General features: G+C 42.2%; 1 pseudogene; it reads right to left on the minus strand.

Moving 5' to 3' along the window:
• The window catches only part of LOC141764595 (arachidonate 12-lipoxygenase, 12R-type-like), a 66872-nt pseudogene that overhangs the window by 17576 nt on the left and 26712 nt on the right, over positions 1 to 22584 (minus strand).

The following is a 22584-nucleotide window of genomic DNA, read 5'->3' on the forward strand; positions in this document are numbered from 1 at the left end:
TTAGTACAAAATCCTGTGTCCCTGGTACTGTCCATCCACATCTCACATTGTCAGATGTGACATCCCATAACATTTGCTGTGGCCACAGTCTTCACTTTTACTCTTGTAGCACTTCACACTCTATATAAACTTTACCAGGCTTTACCAGGTCTGGAGGACTACAGAGAGAGGAGATGAAAGTGGCATCATCAATGTGTGCAAAAACATAAAATGTCACAGAAAGATGCATGGTGTATGGTGTAAATATAGTACATACAGCATTTTTACTTTGTAAAATATATTTTAGTTATATGTTCCATGGAGCTGTAATTTATGCAAAATCATACAGACAACATACAAATTTACAGTCTCTATCACTCAAAACTCATGAACCTTTTTTGAAAAGATTGAATGAAACCTTTTTCCTGTCTTTCTACAGTACCCATTTATTTATTTATTTATTTATATATCAGACTACATTGTGCTATCTAATAGGATAATATACAAAACTTACTTACAAAAGGATTACAGAAACTTCTGAAGACTGAAATGTATATTTCCCTCACTCCACCATCCCTGCAGAGATTTGCTTCATATAGTAGACCTACTAAAGTTTTTCAGCTGGGCCTGTGGCAGCTGTTGGATAATGTAAGAGCCTGTCCAAATGTAATAAAATGAGTTTATACCTATTTCATGAAGTTTGTTAATTGCTTGGGACTAGGACTGGGTTTGTTACTTTATAACAGATAGAACAGGCGACAGATGGATCTTTTTGCAGGTTTATTTGGAAAAAGTTAAAAAAGGTAATGTTACGATAGAAAATGTGCAAACATGCTTTAAAGACAGATGCGCTCACAGCTGGCGGTATCGTGAGGTGGTCGGCGGTGTGTTTCTGTTTCGTTGTACTGCCGGCAGATGCCTCTCTCATTCAGCAGCCTTGTTATGTTCGTATACACTAGTTGTCCCTCATCGTCCCCGTCGCTAAATTAATTTATTCCTCACCGCTGACGACCAGGAGCCCCGCACCTCAAAGTCTCGCCACATATCCATGTTGTTCAAATTGCCCGTCGTTCACCTCCAATGTATCTGTAAACAATCCTGCTGCCATCGCACCGTTTGTTTACGGTGACCTGTGACAGTTACGTCACGGACTGTGCGCCTCCATTTGTCCTGCCCCGGTGGTTAGCTACCCTGGTCCGTGCCGTTCACATTGAAATCAACCCTGGTCTGACCCACCTCTCGACCTGGGTCGCGAAGCCGAGTCGGTCAACGCGGGTTAACCCTTTAAAACACACAATCAGCCCCTGCAAAAGCCAATAAACCTTTTTTTTTTTTTTTAAATGTGTTGGTTGTGACTTTCAGCTGACAACAATAACCAGACTAAGGAATTCTCTCATGAAAAACGAAACAAATATACCATGTAAAAGAGGAAACTTTTACATGTCTCTCAGACTGCAGGATGTGGTGGGGCAGCCTGGGTGGATATGATTAGCCGAACTGACTGTTGCACAATCTGGCAGCACATAATTGATCATCCTACCTGAATCTGTTCAATGTTATTAACTTACCTGTAACTGGTGATACTGAATATCTCAGTTATGTGAACAGAACATTTGTTGTTTTCACACAGTTGATCAAACAAGTTCCTGAGAAACATTGAACAATAATAGGGATAATTGTTGACTACTTAGCACAGAAATGGTAAGGATACTCCACTACGCTGCAGATGTCAACAGCAACGGTTTTGGGCTTGCCGGCTTTGGTCCTTTTGGTGGGCCGGGTCACCGACGGCTCACAGAGGTCGATTAAGTCCTCGTCCGAGATCCTTGGGGATACTTCTGCTTTCTGGTCATGCAGTGCCAGAGGCTCCCGAGACTACAAGAAAGGAAGTCACAGGAGATCAGATGAAGAGGGAGAAAAGTATAGTGCAGGCTTTCAGAGAATTTCTGAATAGAATTTGAAGAATAGAATTTGGATAAGTAATTATCGTAAATTAACACAAGAGAGACCAAAACAATTGTGTCAGGTTCTATTTCTTTAAAATCAGAATACCAGTGATTAGGCCTGAATGCCTTCTATGTTAAACTAACAGTGTCCTTTTAAACAGTTTGTCCCATAAGTCAAGAATAGAAGTACATTATGTATTAACATAAAAACAGTATTACAGCTCAGAGAGCATCAGACGACCAGCAGCAGCGACCAGAACATGGTCCTTTTCCAGTTTCCACGTGCGCTGCCAAATGCGTTCAATAAAGGGACTGTTTGTAACTTCTTACACGTATAAATCATCAGTCGGTGTCCCATGCGCGCTCACGTGTGGCTACGCTGTTCAGACAAGACTCCAACACAAACTACACGGAAGCACCAAAACCGCAAAGTTATATCTAGTGAAGCCCGTCTTGCAAAACAGTGTTGGCCGCAGTCGGAGGACGCGGGGGAGACCGTAGTCTTGGTCTCCAGGGCCGGAGTCTCTGCTGTACTATGCTCCTCTGCCTGCTTGCCTTCACTCACACACCGCGCTCGTTCTCACTCACTACCTCGCTACACCTCGCGTGCATGCGCGCACACTACACACGGCAGAAGAGTTAGTTTAGCTCTGAGAATATGTAGTGAATGTACAGTGGACGTTTGTGCAGAAATAAATGCTGCAGCTCCTCCAGACCAACAGAGGTTTCCCGTGTCTTGTGAGGCAGGAAAAGCCAACACTAGGATCATTGATTCATGGAGAGACCTTCGTCTGGTCAGCTATAACATTACTGCCAAGCAGGTGAAATATAGAGTGATATTGTGGTTTTAGCTGATGTGTGTCGCCTCACTGTTTTGACGGATGCTCGCTCACATTCAGGTAGCGCGTGCACACGGGCGAGCGCAAGCAACAGGACGCTGACTTTCGTTGACTTAACGACCACAGGTGTCGCTGTTACAACCAATTTCTGATTCTTACAAACAGTCCTTTTAACGCTATTTTATTGTATTAGTCTCATGTTGTGTGCAATGAAGGTTTCATCTGTTAACAAACAGGTTGATAATAATAATTGTTATAATAATGAAGGTTATCTATATATAACACTTATCAGAACGTGTGCTCATTACAAAGTGCTTTACAAGGTGGACATAAAAATAATAAAGGATAGAATCCAATGCCAGAAACACGCACATTTACACATAGATTTACAAACAAATATATATAAATCCCAACGTGGTCTGTGGCCTACAGATCGGATCTAACAGGAAGGCTGCTGGAAACTGTCTGACTTGACTGCAGCTTTTAGTCACCACCCTCTGCTGCAGCAGCTTTTAGTCACCACCCTCTGCTGCAGCAGCAGCTTTTAGTCACCACCCCCTGCTGCTGCAGCTTTTAGTCACCACCCCCTGCTGCTGCTGCCGCCTGATCTCGTCTACTTTCCAGGCGAGGCGCAGTTCATCTCCAACAAGCCTACTCTCTCTCATTCACAACCTTTCTGTCTCTCTCCCTCTCTACTGGCTCCTACTCTATCAGCTAACCAGTGGCGGCTGGTGGAAATTTTTCTCGGTAGGGCTGTGCCACATCCAATCAATTTCAGCAAACATCCCGGTATGATTTAATGCAAAAAGTGAAGTTATCAAAAACACATTACTACTTTTCAGTTAAATAATCAACAATTATTTTATTCCAACAGGAGCAGTAAAGAATGCTTAGAAAAACACAACAGTATAACATGTACTCAGTGGTGGAAAGTAACTAAGTACATTTACTCAAGTACTGTACTTAAGTACAATTTTGAGGTACTTGTACTTTACTTGAGTATTTCCATGTTCTGATACTTTCTACTTGTACTCCACTACATCTCAGAGGGAAATATTGTACTTTTTACTCCACCACATTGATTTAATAACTTTAGTTACTTTACAGATTCAGATTATTAATACAAAATATAATCAACGAATAAATGATGATGTATTAATATAGATTAAACTACCCAGCAGTATATAAAGTCATTAAAATGAGCTCCACCTTTACCAGCTGCAACATTAAAGTGATGAACACATTAATGCATCAATAAGTATAATCCAACAATATACAGTATTCTGCATAATGAGTACATTTATGTTTGGTACTTTAAATCTGAAGTAGCTGAGATTGGAGCAAATATGATTTAAAAAAGTTATTTTTATAAAACGGTTGCTATATCGTGACAGTAGTACATGAAACAGGTAACCTGAAAAAAATCATGTCCCTCTGTGTGTCACGGCTCTGGCCTTGACTCCAGTAGTTTTCCAGTGTTCTGCTTCCCCTGGGTCTCCCCCTCCCCTGCCTGTCTGTGTGGGTGTGGCAGGGGCGCGGCTTCCTAATCAGGCACCTGGTCTCACTCTCCACTCTGCACTCTGCACCTGTCAACAATCACCTAATCAACCCACAGTACAAGAACACCAGCTTTCCTGCCAGTCCTCGCCAGATTGTTCTGCCTACCAGTTGGTATTCACTCGGCCGCTCTGTATTATAAATTACCAGAGTTATTCTTGTGGTTCCTAGTGCTTCTGATATTTAACATTGTGTTCTCCTATCTTCTGGATTCCAGTGCCAACCTCCCATCGAGCCATCCTCACGCCGCCGCAGCTCATTCCTCCAGCCACTCCACCCTGCTCAACAGCCTGCCTGTCCCCTGCCTTCTACAGCGCCCTCACCACCTTTATTACAATAAATCCACCTGACTTTCAACCACCATCCAGCTGTGTCTGTGTCTGCTTCTGGGTCCTAAACCAAAGCCCTCACACTGTGTCCTCCAGTGTGCTCCTAACGACATCTGTAAGATTTCACATACCGGAGGAAAACAAGCAGTAAGAGCTGATCTGAGCTGTCCAGCTGCCGCGGCTGTCAATCACTCGCGAACTCCGACCAAACGGTCAAAGTAGGCAGCGCTGATCAAATATGAATCAATATGATGTTACGTTGATGCCTATTTATCGCCTCAAATGTTTTCAGAATCATCTTGTAGTGCACTGTTTAGCTGTAAGATGAGAACGTTTTTGACGCCACCGCAATTGTGAAATCTGGTGAAGGAATGCCAAGTTCCGGTCACATGACCGGAGCACAGCCAATAGGAACGCTCTCTCAATGAAATGACCTGTGATTGGTCAAAGTCTCCCGTCACGGGCTAGATGTTCTAAAGCCTGACGAGCAGTAGCTGCTTGGGGCGATACAATAATCGCCCCTCTCGTATTAATTTGAGGGCGCTGATTGGCTAAATTTAATGTCATTCGTTAATAGCTTGAATCAGCTGTTGGCTAAGCTGCTACATAGACCCGCCTGCTGGGGGCGATTTCCCCATCACCCCAGAGTTGAACTTCAGACATACAGACAGACAGAGGGGAGTCAGACAGACAGAGGGGAGTCAGACAGGCAGAGGGGAGTCAGACAGGCAGAGGGGAGTCAGACAGGCAGAGGAGAATCAGGGGACGTGCAAGAAAACCATATATTTTGCACGGATGATTTTCTGTCATATTTTACACATATTACTGTGTGCATTCCATATTTTAAGCACACAAATATTGACAATATAATTTATTATTATTATTAGTAGTAGAAGTAGTGTTTTTTTTTGTGTGTGGCTGTCGGGCTGATGATTTTTTTTTTAGGTTACTTGTTTCATGTACTCCTGTCATGATATAGCGACCGTTTTATAAACACAACTTTGTTTAATCATATTTGCTCCAATCTCACCTACACCTTCAGCTTTAAGGAATGCTTTTAAAAGATTGCTTACTAGTAAAAATGCATTTCAAGTTCAGGGTATACCCTTAATGGCCAGCCTCTCGTGAAGCGGTTCTTGCAGGGGGTCTGGAGGAGGTAATGCCCGGTGATGCCTCTTTTGAGCCTCTGGGGCGCTCCTCTCTTTTGCATCACTCATCTCACCTCAAGCGCCATAAATAAGAAGCGCGACACTCCCACCTAGTGATTAAAATGCGTTTTTACACCACAACAATACAGCATTACATGATTTGACTTCCACAACACATGCTGCCACACTCATTCAAAATATCCCAGTGTACACAGGGAAGTAAGAACCGTAGCTGAGTTTCATACAGTAAATAAACTGCATGAAAAAAGCTGCATTAATTTAAATTGACCTACTTTAACCGGATACCTCGCGTGAGAACTCATCATGCCTGTTAAGTTTTGGAAGCATACTACTGCTGCTGCTGCTGCTATTGTTTGGAAATTCAGTAAGTAACCTACCTCAAAAACTTAACTTAAACTTGATTGCATTCACCATATACATACATGTATTTACATGTCAGAAGCTGTGGATCAGTTTAAGGATGACCCACTCTACCCACTGAGCTACAGCTGCCCCTACCTCTGAGTTTTGAAAGGTTTTTACTCTACTGATGACGCCCTGCCATCGAAATTCAAAACAAATGATTGGTTTCAAATTGATTGTCATTTCTTTAAATACACAGACAAACATGACTTAAGTCTTAATGTGAGTTATTAATACTGTTATTAATAGTGCTAAAGGCATGTTAACATCAGTAATGTTGGGTTAAATCAGGCTCATGTTTTTTAGTTATTGTCAGTTCAGTAAAACAAATGCATGCTTGTTTTTCATCTAGAAGTCAAACTGTTCAATATATATAACGTTATATCTGTAATATATGGTTTAAAATACCTTCCACAGTATTTTAAAAAATGTTTGTTGGTATGTAAAGTATCTTATGTTGAAGCATTATTCACAACCTTTAGTGGACAGTCAAGGTTACCAGGTCAAGGTTACTAGAGAGGAGAAAAAGGATGCCACAGCTGTGTAAAAAGAAAGAGGATGTCATAACCTTTGTTTGTTTAGCACTAGGCCTGTCACAATAATAACTAGATCGATTTGACTTTGACTTTATCGTACAATATATGGACATGAACTCAATAATTTTGACATTATTGATTTACAGCACATGACATCAAAAATGTTTATGTTATCGACTTACCGTATGCTATATGGACATGACCTCAATAATTTTCATGTTATTGACTTATCGTACAATATATAGACATGACCTCAATCATTTTTACGTTATTGACTTATGGCCGGATGCATTATGTTTTTGGGTTGTCCGTCCGTCCGGTCCATTCTCTTGAACGCGATATCTCAGGAACGCCTTGAGGGAATTTCTTCAAATTTGGCACAAACATCCACTTGGACTCAAGGATAACATAATTAGATTTTGGTGTTCAGAGGTCAAAGGTCAAGGCCACTGTGACCTCACGTCCGTCCCATTCTCGTGACCACGATATCTCAGGAACGCCTTGAGGGTATTTCTTCACATTTAGCACAAATGTCCACTTGGACTCAAGGATGAACTGATTAGATTTTGGTGGTCAAAGGTCAACGTTATTGTGATCTCAAAAACATGTTTTGGGCCATAACTCAAAAATTCATATGATAATTATGAAGATTTGTACTAAAATGTCTAATAGAATAAAATTATGACATTTTAGTTAATAATAATAATAATACTAATAATACATTTTATTTATATAGCGCTTTTCTGGAAACTCAAAGACACTTTACACAGATAAAATGATCATAAAACAGTTGGCCATAACTCAAGAATTCATATGCTAATTATGACAATTAGGAAGAAATGATGAAGTGATGACATTTTGGACATACATGGATGTAAACTGCAACTTGACTGGTTGGCTGACTCAAACAAACGCAAGGCAGTAGTTCTGGTTTAATTATTAAAGCCGTTTCACAACAGACACGGATTTTCATCCGAAAAAATGTGCATGTAAATTTATAAAAACTGATTTTGTGGGTTCTTATGAATGCTTGCACACCCCTACAGAACATTTGAGTGAGGAAAAAAATATTCGGATGGAACTCGATTTCAACAGATTTCCGCCTGTGGAAATATATATATATGTTTGACCAATGAAATCCTTTGTTCCAACTGATTGATGTCATTCTGCATAATAAGTAGCCATGTGCTTCTGGTTGCACAGAGAGTGTGTATTTTCGGAGCAATGGAATTTCAAAATAACAATGGGCTGTCCTCTTCTCAACAATAATCAATAATGTACGACAAACACTACTACCTCAACAACCAAATAAAGGACGATATATGGCTGGAGATCTCCCAGCAGCTGAGATAGGATGAAGATGGTAGCTGATATGCACTTGCTAACGAGGAACGGAACGGGGCTAGCCACAACAACTAATGTTAGCATTAGCGTCAAGTTTGGGGCCCGACTAGTTTATGTGTAGTTAACGTTGACCCTTTAGACAATCTCTGTCTGGATAGGTCTTTGTTGTGTGGAGTGGACACGGGCACTATTTAGGAGGAAACTCATTTGGCCTCATGGGCCTCATTGACGAAAATGAAACACGGCAACGTGGTTAATTCACAGTGGAATCAGTGTTCATAGTTGTCATGCAGAAAATTTGCATGTGGATTTTTCTGTATTCCCGCACCACATTCTTGCATCACTCTGGTGAAAAACGTCTTTTATGCTATTATATTATCATCCTCTCCGGGAACCATCACCTTAACGTGGTGGAGAGGTTTGTGTGTCCCTATGACCCTGAGGGCTGTGTTGTCTGGAGCCTCGTGCTCCTGGTAGGGTCTCCCATGGCAAATTGGTCTTAGGTGAGGGGCCGGACTAAGAATGGTTCACAAAAAATCACAAAAAACCCAATGACGACACGAGGCAGAGGAGGAGTTACCCGGCCCGGAGGAAGCCCGGGGCCCACGTCTGGAGCCAGGCCCAGACGGAGGGCCCGCCAACGAGCGTCTGGTGGCCGGGCTTGCCATGGAGCCCGGCCGGGGATACCCCGAAAAAGGAACGTGGCACCCCCCTCCTCTCCATCCTGTGGGCTCACCACCTGCGGGAAGAACCGCTTGGGTCGGGTGCGCTGCCACACGGGTGGCAGTGAAGGCCAGGGACCTCGACGGACTGGACCCGGGCGGCAGAGGCTGGCTCTGGGGACGTGGAACGTCACCTCTCTGTGGGGGAAGGAGCCGGAGCTTGTGCGGGAGGTGGAGCGCTATCAGTTGGATCTGGTAGGGCTTACCTCTACGCACAGCCTCGGTTCTGGAACCGTACTCTTGGATAGGGGTTGGACTCTATTCTTCTCTGGAGTTGCCCATGGTGTGAGGCGCCGGGCGGGTGTGGGGATACTCACAAATCCCCGGCTGAGTGCCGCTACGTTGGAGTTTACCCCGGTGGACGAGAGGGTCGCCTCCCTACGCCTTCGGGTTATGGGGGGGAAAACTCTGACTGTTGTTTGTGCGTATGCACCAAACAGCAGTTCGGAGTATTCGGCCTTCTTGGAGACCCTGAATGGAGTCCTGTATGGGGCTCCAGTAGGGGACTCCATAGTTCTCCTGGGAGACTTCAACGCGCACGTGGGCAACGATGGAGACACCTGGAGTGGCGTGATTGGGAGGAACGGCCTCCCTGATCTAAACCCGAGTGGTCGTTTGTTGTTGGACTTCTGTGCTAGTCATGGATTGTCCATAACGAACACCATGTTCGAACATAAGGATGCTCATAAGTGTACGTGGTACCAGAGCACCCTAGGCCGAAGGTCGATGATCGATTTTGTAATCGTATCATCTGATCTGAGGCCGCATGTTTTGGACACTCGGGTGAAGAGAGGGGCGGAGCTGTCAACTGATCACCATCTGGTGGTGAGTTGGGTCAGAGGGTGGGGGAAGACTCTGGACAGACCTGGTAAGCCCAAACGCGTAGTGAGGGTGAACTGGGAACGTCTGGAGGAGGCCCCTGTCCGAGAGATCTTCAACTCACACCTCCGGCGGAGCTTTTCTGGCATCCCTGTGGAGGTTGGGGGCATTGAACCCGAGTGGACGATGTTCAAAGCTTCCATTGCTGAAGCTGCGGCGGTGAGCTGTGGTTTTAAGGTCTTAGGTGCCTCAAGGGGCGGCAACCCTCGAACACCGTGGTGGACACCGGTGGTCAGGGAAGCCGTCCGACTGAAGAAGGAGGCCTTCCGGGATATGTTATCTCGGAGGTCTCCGGAGGCAGTTGCAGGGTACCGACGGGCCCGAAGAGCAGCAGCCACTGCCGTGACGGAGGCAAAGCAGCGGGTGGGGGAGGAGTTCGGAGCAGCCATGGAGAAGGACTTTCGGTCGGCACCAAAGTGCTTCTGGAAAACCATCCGGCACCTTAGGAGGGGGAAACGGGGAACCATCCAAGCTGTGTACAGTAAGGATGGGACACTGTTGACCTCAACTGAGGAGGTAATCGGGCGGTGGAAGGAGCACTTTGAGGAACTTCTGAATCCGACCAATACGCCCTCTATGGTAGAGGCAGAGCTGGAAGCTGATGGGGGACCATCATCAATTACCTTGGTGGAAGTCACTGAGGTAGTCAAACAACTCCACAGTGGCAAAGCCCCGGGGGTTGATGAGATCCGCCCAGAAATGCTGAAGGCTCTGGGTGGGGAGGGGCTGTCTTGGATGACACGTCTCTTCAACACCGCGTGGAAGTCGGTGACAGTGCCTAAGGAGTGGCAGACCGGGGTGGTGGTTCCCCTTTTCAAAAAGGGGGACCAGAGAGTGTGTGCCAATTACAGGGGTATCACACTGCTCAGCCTCCCTGGTAAAGTCTACTCCAAGGTGCTGGAAAGGAGGGTTCGGCCGATAGTCGAACCTCAGATCGAAGAGGAACAATGCGGATTCCGTCCTGGCCGTGGAACAACGGACCAGCTTTTCACTCTCGCAAGGATCCTGGAGGGGGCCTGGGAGTATGCCCATCCAGTCTACATGTGTTTTGTGGACTTGGAGAAGGCATATGACCGGGTCCCCCGGGAGATACTGTGGGGGGTGCTGCGGGAGTATGGGGTGAGGGGGGCACTTCTCAGGGCCATCCAATCCCTGTACGCCCAAAGCGAGAGCTGTGTTCGGATCCTCGGCAATAAGTCGGACTCGTTTCCGGTGGGGGTTGGCCTCCGCCAGGGCTGCGCTTTGTCACCAATCCTGTTCGTGATATTCATGGACAGGATATCGAGGCGTAGTCGGGTGGAGGAGGGTTTGCAGATCGGTGTGCTGAGGATCTCATCGCTGCTTTTTGCAGATGATGTGGTCCTGTTGGCATCATCGGTCTGCGACCTCCAGCACTCACTGGATCGGTTCGCAGCCGAGTGTGACGCAGTCGGGATGAGAATCAGCACCTCTAAATCTGAGGCCATGGTTCTCAGCAGGAAACCGGTGGTTTGCCTACTCCGGGTAGGGAATGAGTCCTTACCCCAAGTGAAGGAGTTTAAGTATCTCGGGGTCTTGTTCGCGAGTGAGGGGACGATGGAACGTGAGATTGGTCGGAGAATCGGAGCAGCAGGGGCGGTATTGCATTCGCTTTACCGCACCGTTGTGACGAAAAGAGAGCTGAGCCGGAAGGCAAAGCTCTCGATCTACCGTTCAATCTTCGTTCCTACTCTCACCTATGGTCATGAGGGTTGGGTCATGACCGAAAGAACGAGGTCGCGGGTGCAAGCGGCCGAAATGGGTTTCCTCAGGAGGGTGGCTGGCGTCTCCCTTAGAGATAGGGTAAGAAGCTCAGTCATCCGTGAGGGACTCGGAGTAGAGTCCTTGCTCCTTTGCGTCGAAAGGAGCCAGTTGAGGTGGTTCGGGCATCTAGCACGGATGCCTCCTGGGCGCCTCCCTTGGGAGGTGTTCCAGGCACGACCAGCTGGGAGGAGACCACGGGGAAGACCCAGGACTAGGTGGAGAGATTATATCTCTACTCTGGCCTGGGAACGCCTCGGGATCCCCCAGTCAGAGCTGGTTAATGTGGCCCGGGAAAGGGAAGTTTGGGGTCCCCTGCTGGAGCTGTTGCCCCCGCGACCCGATCCCGGATAAGCGGTTGAAGATGGATGGATGGATGGATGGATTATCATCATATCAGTGGCATTAAATGGTCTTAAAATGATGCTAATATCGTTTATTGCAATTATTTCTGGGACGATATATATTGTCCAACAAAATTGTGACAAGCCTATTCAGCACCTGGCTGATAAGGACACAAAGTTGGTCAATATTTCCATACTATAATAATAATAATAATATTTCCTATTGTGACTGATATTGAGTGACATTATGACTTTTTTTTGTAGTTTTTCTTATTAGGAGGGTGATGCTATGTTGGCTCAATGTACTGTAATTTCAGACATGTTAACAAGCAATTAGGATTCATTGTCTTTACCACATGTAGTCTGAAGAAATGCTGTACTATGGAAGTTAGTATTGCAGTAGCTACAGTATATGCGATGAAGCAAGCTTGAATTGGGATGGTTGAAGCAGCATTTTATGTGTGATTTTCACTAACTGTTTTAGTTATGTTTTGATTGTGGTTAAAAAGTAACTCATCATTTAATTTTAAGTTAAATATCCTTACATGTAGTACTCTATCAGAGCTGTCATTTTGTTGAGTTAAAAAAAGGTAATATTTTGTTTTAGATTTTTTTATTAGCTCTTTCACTGTAAGAGCACTGTGCGTTCCCGGCATGTTTTTGTAGCTGCAGTGTCATCAATAAAGCTTTTGTGAACCATCAGTTAAAAAGAGTTAGACCATCATTCAGCAGGAAATGCTACATTAATTGCATCCAACTCATTGCTGATCTTACTCATTTAGTTCCTGGCCATTGCTGGCCTTATTCATTTAGTTCCTGGTTATTGCTGGCCTTAGGTCTACTTCTAATAAACTAAGCATACTATGTTCTGTGTTATAAAAGTAATTTATTTAAAAGTAAGATGAAACAGCAACACAATAACAACAGAGACAAACAGTTCATACAGATACAGTACACAGCATATAGTAAAAAAAGCAAAACATAGGTCCCTAGTGTTTATACTTCATTATGACAATAAGTCATAAGGCACAGTTTACTTCTAAAGTGTATCAATCATAATGCAAAATAATATTTTTCCCACAGTGATTTATTTTGATAAGATGCGCCGTATATTCATTGACAAACAAAGAAGAAGATTAAAGATGTGGATTATGATTTAAAACAGAACATTTTCCCCACGGTTAAATCAATTAAGCTGTAAAGAAATTACAGACAGAACAGAACATGTAGTTCTTCCCTTTCCCACTTTTGTTAATGTGAAGCTGAATTTGGCCAACAGCTGAGGAGGTCACACCTTCTGACATTCAAATGGTGATGGCCTTAGGTCTACTTCTAATAAACTAAGCATACTATGTTCTGTTTTTTAAAAGTAATTGTTTTTCACATGAGACGAAACAGCAACACAACAACAACAACAACAGAGACACACAGTTCACACAGATACATGACACAGCATATAGTAAATTTAGCAAAACATAGGTCCCTACAATTGTTTATACTTCATTATGACAATAAGTCATAAGGCACAGTTTACTTCTAAAGTGTTACAATCATAATGCAAAATATTATTTTTCCCACAGTGATTTATTTTGATAAGATGCCCCGTATATTCATTGACAAGCAAAGAAGAAGACTTAAGATGTGGATTATGATTTAAAACAGAACATTTTCCCCACGGTTAAATCAATTAAGCTGTAAAGAAATTACAGACAGAACAGAACTTGGAGTTCTTCTCTTTCCCACTTTTGTTAATGTGAAGCTGGATTTGGCCAACAGCTGAGGAGGTCACACCTTCTGACATTCAAGTGGACACACTATTTTCTATCACATCTGGATCCAGGTATGTGTATGGGACCTCCAGATTCTTGTTTCTGATATTGATCTGTGAACTTAACACTTGAAGCTCTCCTTGAAAAGCCCTCATCAGCTGGCAGGGAATCTCCCTTTTGAAATGGTCGTTCCGTACTGACCAAGAAAGACCTGATGACATTAAAGATACATTAAACATAGATGTTTTCCAGTAACATTTTAAATGTTTATCAGACATAAACTAATGGCAATGTAATGTACAGTTGTAGGTAGGAATGTCACAATATCAGAAACTTAGTAGTTGATACCAATACCAGTGAAATTCCATGATTCTCGATACCAATTCGATACCACGGTAAAAAACAAAAATAAAACAATAAATCCCATGTACTTTAACATACACTCCTTTATTTCCGTTTGCATACTGGTTGTGGTTAGGGAGTTAAACGGGTCATAATTCCCTCTCTACTATCTATTTTATATTGCTGTGAAAACATCTCCCTCAAACAACTGGATCTATTCAAATTTCTCACTAAAAACTACATTTGAACACATCATGATAAAGTTATGATTTACCTTCGCCCAATAGAGTGGTGCAGGAATGACGTATTTTTGTAGGCCAACATAGAAGTTAGCGTCGCACTGGTTCCCTCGACAAAATGCCAATGGGATTTTGGAATATTGCAGAAAATAAGCTCTGTAGCAAACAAGTTTATGATACTTATACGTTTTGTTCAGCAAGAGAATCCTCACAAATGAACACCGCTTTTTCTGATTTGTGAATTGTGAATACAATCACCAGAAGTAAAAAGCTAATGTTAGGCTACAAACAAACTACACCACGGTCGCATGAGCGTGCGTATGCACAACAAGGCTCTAAAGGTGGACGAGTCGGCATGATGACGTTTTGCAGTCTCATTTAGCCACTTCTTCGCAACCGCCTTTTTAAAGACATGTAAAAGCTTCAAAATTCACGAGTGGGAAATTTACTGATGTATTTTATATCGTAGAACAAAACGTGAAAATCTCTTCAGCTTGTGTTAATTGCAGATCTTAATTCAGTCACCTAAACAAAAACGCAATTCAAAAGACCCATTGACTTTGAGACGAGGCAACCGCTAAAATGCTGCGTCTTAGGACTCATTCCTGCGGCACTCCATACTCATTTTTACTGGAAAGTAGGGCTGTTCTCGACTACTGTTGACCTGCTGTTGCTAAAGGGTGCCTCTGTGCGTCGGTTTCCGATGCTGAAGGGCACTTACCAAACGGTGGTATTTGACAAGTTGGGAGTGAGAACCGGTCGGGTAAGCAGCACAGTCCTGTATGGAGCCAACAGCTAACGTTACCTAGCTCTCCTTCTGACGATTTCAACAGAGATTTGTTGCCTGTAATGTAGCATTATCAGGGAAAAAATAGAGTGCGTCCCATGGACGAGTCAATAGTGAGTTTACTGCGTCTCAAACACATTTTCTATCGTCCCCGGGACAATGGGACGCCATGAGTCTCGAGCCCTGACAGTGCCTGTGGTACTGTAGAAAAATGAGTACTGTCACGTTTTCAGATTATTGGCATCGGTTTGGTACCAAAAGTATTGGTTCTTGTGATATCCCTAGTTGTAGGAAGTGGATTTCTTCAGTGGGTCAAAGAGGGTATTTGTGTTCTAATGACATATTTACCTACTTTACACAACTTGAACATAAATGGGATTTATGTAATTTAATTTTCATGAAGTTATGGGCACTTACCGAGTCAGAGGACTGCTTGCTAAGTAGCCAAATGACAGCCATTCCGTTAGCTGTCGTGCCCTTGTCAGGCAATGTCTGCAGCATCGTGGCCTCGCTTGTTGTCCCCTTTGTGGTTGGTGGAGGAAGTCGCAGGGTGCTGGGATTGTTGGGCATCCAGCCACCATAGTCATACTGCAACGAATGAATGATTGACAGATGACTGATTAATACTCTTTGAAGCCATGCCATGTTGTACTGTTGTTCAGTCGGTCCACTATTTTGGTCCACACTGAAATATTTCAATAACTATTGGATGTATTCCCATGAATTTTGGATTGGAACAAATAAAAACAAATTGTAGTCATTCATGGTCCCCAGAGGATGAATTTGGTGATCCCCTGACTTTTCCTCTAGCGCCACCATGAGGTTAACATTCTTGGTTTCAGAAAAATGTCTCGACAACTTTCAGCTGGATTGCCATTAAATTTGGTTCAGACATTCATGTTGACCTCAGGGTGATAACGTTGGTGATCCTCTGACTTTTCATTCAGCGCCATCATTGGATAAAATTCTTATTTGTTCAATACTTTGGTTTATGACCAAATACCTTAAAAACTAATGACATTCCCATCAGCCTCCGCTGTACTTTGTCTTTTGTGCTAATGAGGAAATGCTTGCACATGCGTGCATGTTAACAGGGAATACTAAGACTGTGATCTTAGTATAAATTATACTTGCTAAAAGTCAGTATGTTAGCATTGTCATTGTGAGCATGTTAGCATTTGTTGCATTTAGCAGCCTCACAGACCTGCGCGCATGGCTGTAGAGACTTGTTTATGTTAACGATAACAATCTTCAAAGTCAAAGGTCACTTTTTTGGCCAGAATTCATCCACCTCTCTCCAGTCCAGAAAAAAATGCAAAACCTCATGAATCCATTCCACAAAAACAGCAACATTATAATTAAATTAAAAGGCATCACCTGTCCAGCGCTCACAGCCGAGTGCTGTGCTGAGCAAGTGAAGATCACCATGGTGACAAACTTGACCAACTCATCAATGGTGGTAAAGCTCTGAGGAATTCCTGAGAATCAGAGGGAATAAACTGCATTACTTAAAGACATCTAGAAAATAAAGTTTGACTGAGGTTTGCATTATGATAATATAATGGTAAATTAAAGCGCACATTTATCATCATTAAGATTGAGCTTTTCTTTAAAACTCACCTGTGCCTGCTTGGGAAAGGAATCCATGTTCAAAAATGTCCAAAATCCACTTCTGCACTAATGTGTCGCTCTGGACCATAGCGTCAGTCCTGTAGTAGAAGCTGAGCATTCCCTGCACAAACCTTTGAAAAAATGAGAACCAGTTCTGTAAAACACATTCCTAGTTGAATTATACAAATATTTTCTTCACACTGTAGTAGTGAGACACTGTTGTGTTAGACAATTGAATGGCCATCTCTTTAGAATGATCAGTTCTGTTCTTTTGAGGAATTTGGTGCAATATTCGGCACAGTGGATCATGCAACTTTAATATTACAGTTGATACCTTTAGATGGACAGAAAACACTATATTTCTTGCAGTTTTTCAGAAAGACTGATTAAAGAAATCATTTATGAAAAAACAAATGAGTTAGATAAGAGAACAAAAGCTTGCTAATAGAGAGGGCAGGATTGGGGCTCTCTTATTTTCCTATTTCAGGACGCTGTGTTGTGAATGGTCTCTTATTTAAACAGTAAATTGTCTTAAACAACATGTATTGTGTCCCCAATATTTTGTTTACAGTATACTGCTTAATACAGCCTCAGTCAACTAAGTCATGTTAAAGCAGTCAGATACAATACAATACAATTCACTTCTGATTAGTAGTGGCAAAATCAGACTAAGCTCTCGTTGCAGAGTAGGATAGCCAGGCAGGTAAATGGGGAAGAATGAACTAGAATAAAATTGCCTCTCTAATCATTTGTATTCTTGGGTTTCTTTCCTGTGAGGACTGCTGCTCCCTGCTGGAGCACCTCATTAACACAGATGTGCAGCCTTTGTGCTGGCCAGCTGATCTGTCCTGTCCTCATTACCATCATTAGTTCTATGTGATCCAGTTGTTTGCTTGGTTTCTAGCACTAGTTATGTTTAACAACTTTTTCCCCTGCAAATGGAAAAGGAAAGCAAATCCTGTACTGAAATCTGAGACACACTGTGTAAAGCACAGCAAACTACCTATACTACCTGTAGATGATATCCCAAAGTTTGGCGTGCTTCAAAGTTAAAATATATGCCAATACCAGCATCTCTAAATTTCACAAATGAACACATTTTATCTCTTTGTTTAAGCAATACACAAAAAGAAATGTAAAAATAACAATTTGTAGTTTTACGAGGGGGGTTACATGCTGCAACTATTTCTTGGTAAACAGTGGCCATGATGAAATAAATCCTTTATGAGAAAACCAACTGTGTTACAAGAGAAAAAAAGCCAGCTGGTAGAGAGGGCAGGATTTGGGCTCTTATTTTCCAAATATCAGGACACCTGTACTACCTGTGGATGATATCCCAGAGCTTGAGTCCATCATCCCTGTAGTGGAAGTTCGGCACAGCCTCCAGCCCTCGCTCAGCAATGTCTTCATGTATGCAGGGAGCTGTAGGTCAGTGAGGCCAGTGATCCTTCCAGGTGTCTCTTCATAGCATCTCCACCAGAAGCTGCATGCTAAGGAACAGTCAAATATGTAAGGAATATAGTTAGAGACAAATACTGTACATGATATTGAAAAAACAAACGTGTTTGATTGTTTAGGTAATGGTCTACTGAGTGTGTTGGTGTTTTTGTACATGTTTGAAAAATCCCTCCTCCGATATTAGAAGCTCTCGAGCCAAGTAGTTGATATTCAGCGTGTAGCGAGTGTGATGTACGAGGAGCTGAGGGAAAGAGGGAACTCTGTTAGTGACACTATTACATGTTAACAAAGTCAGAAATCTTGACGCTTCTATACCATTAAGAAGTGTGAAATACTTGGAAATATATACACACTAAAACATTATGATTCATCAACTTTGGAAGATACAAAAATCACCAAGTTGAAAAAACTACAACCACAGTAAGTTCAGTACTCTCCCTTTCAGTTACCTCGTACAGTGGATGCCCCTCCGGCACGTTGCGCAGCAGTGACACTGTAAAGACTTCCGCCAGCAGATGAGTGCGCAGCAGGTGAACATTGAGTTGATGCTCGTGGAAATCTGCTCCTCTCACAAAAATCTTGGCCGTCAACCAGTCGTACTCAGAATCGGTAGGATAGAAGATGGGGTTGTCATCTGCTGGAGTCTGTTTCAGCTGCAGGAGAAGGAAGGAGGATGTGGTTCATTCAATCCATTCAATTCATTACCAGTACTGGTCAATTATATTGTTTTATGTTTGACTATTTAATATAGCTTTCATCTGCTTTTTAGTTTGATACTCTGAAGTGGAAATTCATATTTTGAATCCCAGGTCAGAACACAGGGTCACCTTGAGAACAGAAGCTTTACTTTCCTCAGTCTTACAAACAGCAATAGTTGTGTGTCATGTAAATTAAGTTGACTTGACCTATAAACTTAAACCGTTAAACTTGGATATGGCTATGGGGGGAACCTTTTTACATGACTCGGGCAGCAAGAAATGAACTGCCTTTCCTAGCAGAGAGGATTCATAGCTGCCATAGATACTATTCATGGTAGCTGCTGCTTGCAAATACATTTTCAGTAAGTTGGTTGCTTCCTGTCGCAGGGGAACCTACATCTTAAGATTTGAATGATAGTTGTCTAAATCAATACTCAAACTTAAAACGTCACTATTAGCTATATTTGAGTGCTAATCTCACCTGAATAGCAATCGGCATCAGCTTTTTGTCAGGTGTTTTGTGGAGCAGGACCAGGGGAGCCATCAAGTACTGCTTCTTCCCATTGATGGTGTTTGGTGTCAGTCCATCCAAACTCTTGTAGTCACACAGGAATATGTTGCCTTTCTGTGAGGATGAGAAATGATTTGACGCACATGCATAAAGTTTGCATATTACATACTCTATACTAAGTGAACATGTAAGTGTAACATGCAATTCTAAATTAACATGTCATGGGGAAAAACATGACTCTAAAATCAATCAAGGTCAAGGCAATCACCTGCATTTCATCTGTCAAGCTGAGGGAGACCGCTTTGTCAGTGACAGGAAAGTTCTCGGGCAGAGCTGAACAACGCCGAATCAACATGGGATTGACACCATTTAGATACTGGTAGCCAAAAAAAGCGTCCTCCTTCCAATGTTCCTGGACGTAGTCTGGAGAAAGAACAGAGTTGAACTTCATTGAGTTTCAAACTTTGTGCTACTCTGGAAAATGAGAAACAAGAAGAGGATTGTTAAGGGACATATCAGGGGTATAGATGAGTGTTGTGTTGTGTATGTTGTGTTGAGTAATGCAGTGAGACATTCTAGGAGATGACACTGCTGCAATTACATCACAATTAATCCTAGTCTAGTTTTGTAAAATTAAATAACAGGAACGTGATGCCATTTAACCAAGCTATTCAGCTCAGGTCCAATCTTAACCAACTGGGGTCAAGATGAAATTGCAGATGACAAGTTTTCTACTGAGTGTGGTAGTGAAAGAGTACTCAATTTGATTACCAAATGAAAATATTTAAACATTGTGGCCATTCCTTCACAGTTCTCCAACCATGGATGTATATGTAGCTACATACTTCGGAGACATTATTGGCCCTAACAAAAACAAACTAAAACTACTGTAAAATGAAAACTAACTTAAATTAAAACTAAATTGAAAAGTATAAACTAAAATAAAAAAAAACTAATTGAAAATGTAAAACTATTATAACCATAACACTGAAACTTATACAAAACATATATTTATATATTTAATATTTGTTTTTATTGTAAAGCCCTTTGTAACTTTGTTTTAAAATGTGTTATATAAATAAAAGTTATTAGTATCATTATTATTATTATTATTATTATTATTATTATTATTATTATTATTATTATTATTATGCATACAGTGTGAAGTATTCTATTCAATTATGAAGGTACCTGATATGTCAGTCTGTTTGCTGCAGAACACCCCATTGATATCGTCAATATCAGCCCAGGTCTCCTCGGAATCAGAGAGTCCCTTCAACTTTATCTCAAGCAGACTAGAAAATAAAAGCAGAGAATAATTTTACATTTTATGATGCCTTAAATCGCTTTGATAGGCAGGTACATAGTTACATAGAAAGATATCTGACAGAATATGAGGACCTCACCCAGTGGCTGCCGTGTAGGCAAACTGGGCGGTCTTGATGAAGGAGAATTTGTCCGCACGAGACAGCTCCTCAAAGCATTCAGCCTTAATGTGGTGGGGTATTTCCTCTTCAGGCTCATGCCAGCTTGTAAAAATAGAGAAGAGCAGAGTGGTGAGGAACTTTGGACAGTCTAGATCCCTGTGTATCTGCAGTTTTAATTTAGAGAATTTCAAGCATACATAAGCAATATTGCAATTTTGTAAATGTAAATGTAAATCAGCTTTTATTGTCACACATTGTATTGTACACAGCACAGCACACCGTGAAATGTAGTCTCTGCATTTAATCCATCCTAGTATATTAGCTTTGGGGGTCTCTGCCTTGCTCTAGGGTACCTCGGCAGTGCCCAGGAGGCGAACTAGCTCCTCTCCAGCCACCAGTCCACAGTCCGTACTTGATCCTATGTCAGGACTTGAACCGGCTCCGGTTCCAAAGCCAAGTCTCTACGGACTGAGCTACTGCTGCCACCACAACATATGTTATAGTATACATTTTACAATACATTTTAATAAACCCTGGCAGGTGTAACAATGTCATATGGTGGTTAATTTAAAAATATATATCATGAATATATTCAACCAAAGAGGTTTGGATACATGTTAGTTTTGAGCTGCATAAAGTTAAAGTGTGTATAAGCTCTGAGCTCTCACCAATATTCGTTGCTCGGCGGACAGATCTGGTCCCAATTGCGTTCATTGACCTCACATTCAACTGTAGACTTTATATCAACTTGAAAAAAAAAAAAAAAAAAAGTTTAAAATTGTTGATATATACAGTGTATTAGCATGAATTTACTCCAGCATCTTTATTGTCTAACTTGCAGACCTTGTCTTTCTTTTATGTGTTCTGAGGTGAGTGAACAACAAACAGGCTGTCAGACAAGCTAATTATCACAAACCTCTTTCCTCTGTGAAGGAGGCCAGCTCACAGTCATTGATCCAGCGGCAGATGGGAAACTTGTAGGTGTCTCCCTCAGGGGATTTCACTACCACCTTGGTTGGCCACCATTTAGAGTCTTCTGGAAACTCTGGGAAATGCTGTTTGTATAGCTGTATCTGGAACAGCTTTCCAATGGAGGCAGGGCAGGACACGGTAAAACGAGACACCTGGAGTAACGACAGAAAAGTTTTTAAAACATTTTTACAAGAGATAAAGTGTATTTGATAACCAAGAGCTGTAACTTCTCAATAATTAGCATACAATACTGAATGTGGAAGGGTGGACAAAATCCAAATTGTGCAATATGTGCAATATGTCCACTGCATACATTTTTTACAGCCCATTATGGGGATTTTTTGTTACTTTGGTGACATTTGTGAACATAGGTTGAAGACCTGCAGAGCAGCACTTATCCCTTTGCTGCCTATATGAGTCTGAGTTGGCGAGGGTTTACATCAGCTTCTCTAATTTGATATATTTAGATTAGGTTGAGGAAACGTGTCATACATTTAAACATAGAGAGGGATATTTCAGACTTACTGCCCCTCTGGCGAAGGATGAACCTCCTTTGAGTTTCGTGTGTTCGCTGCTCCTTTCAAAGCCCATGAGCTTAATGAAGACATTGTCTGAAGTGCCGGCATCGTCGTGATAGGAAGTTGATATGGTCACTTCATGATCCACCATTTTCACTCTGGAAAGTAGAAGAATCCTGGTGGGGAGAGAATAATAATAACCATTCTCAGCAGTTATTAGGATAACTGTCACTAGATGAGCCTGAGTGCAAAAAACCTTTAAAATACTGGTATCACAAAGAAAATGGCATTGGAAAAGATATTATAAAAACTAATATCAAATTTGTCTTTTAAATTTCGTAAAGCATCTCTCTTACCTGTTAATAAGACCAAGAAGTTCCTTTGATGAACTGCTCTTTTGTTAAAAGAAATCACCGTGGATTTCTCT

Source organism: Sebastes fasciatus, chromosome 3 (assembly GCF_043250625.1).
Source record: "Sebastes fasciatus isolate fSebFas1 chromosome 3, fSebFas1.pri, whole genome shotgun sequence".
NCBI classification, from domain to species: Eukaryota; Metazoa; Chordata; class Actinopteri; order Perciformes; family Sebastidae; genus Sebastes; species Sebastes fasciatus.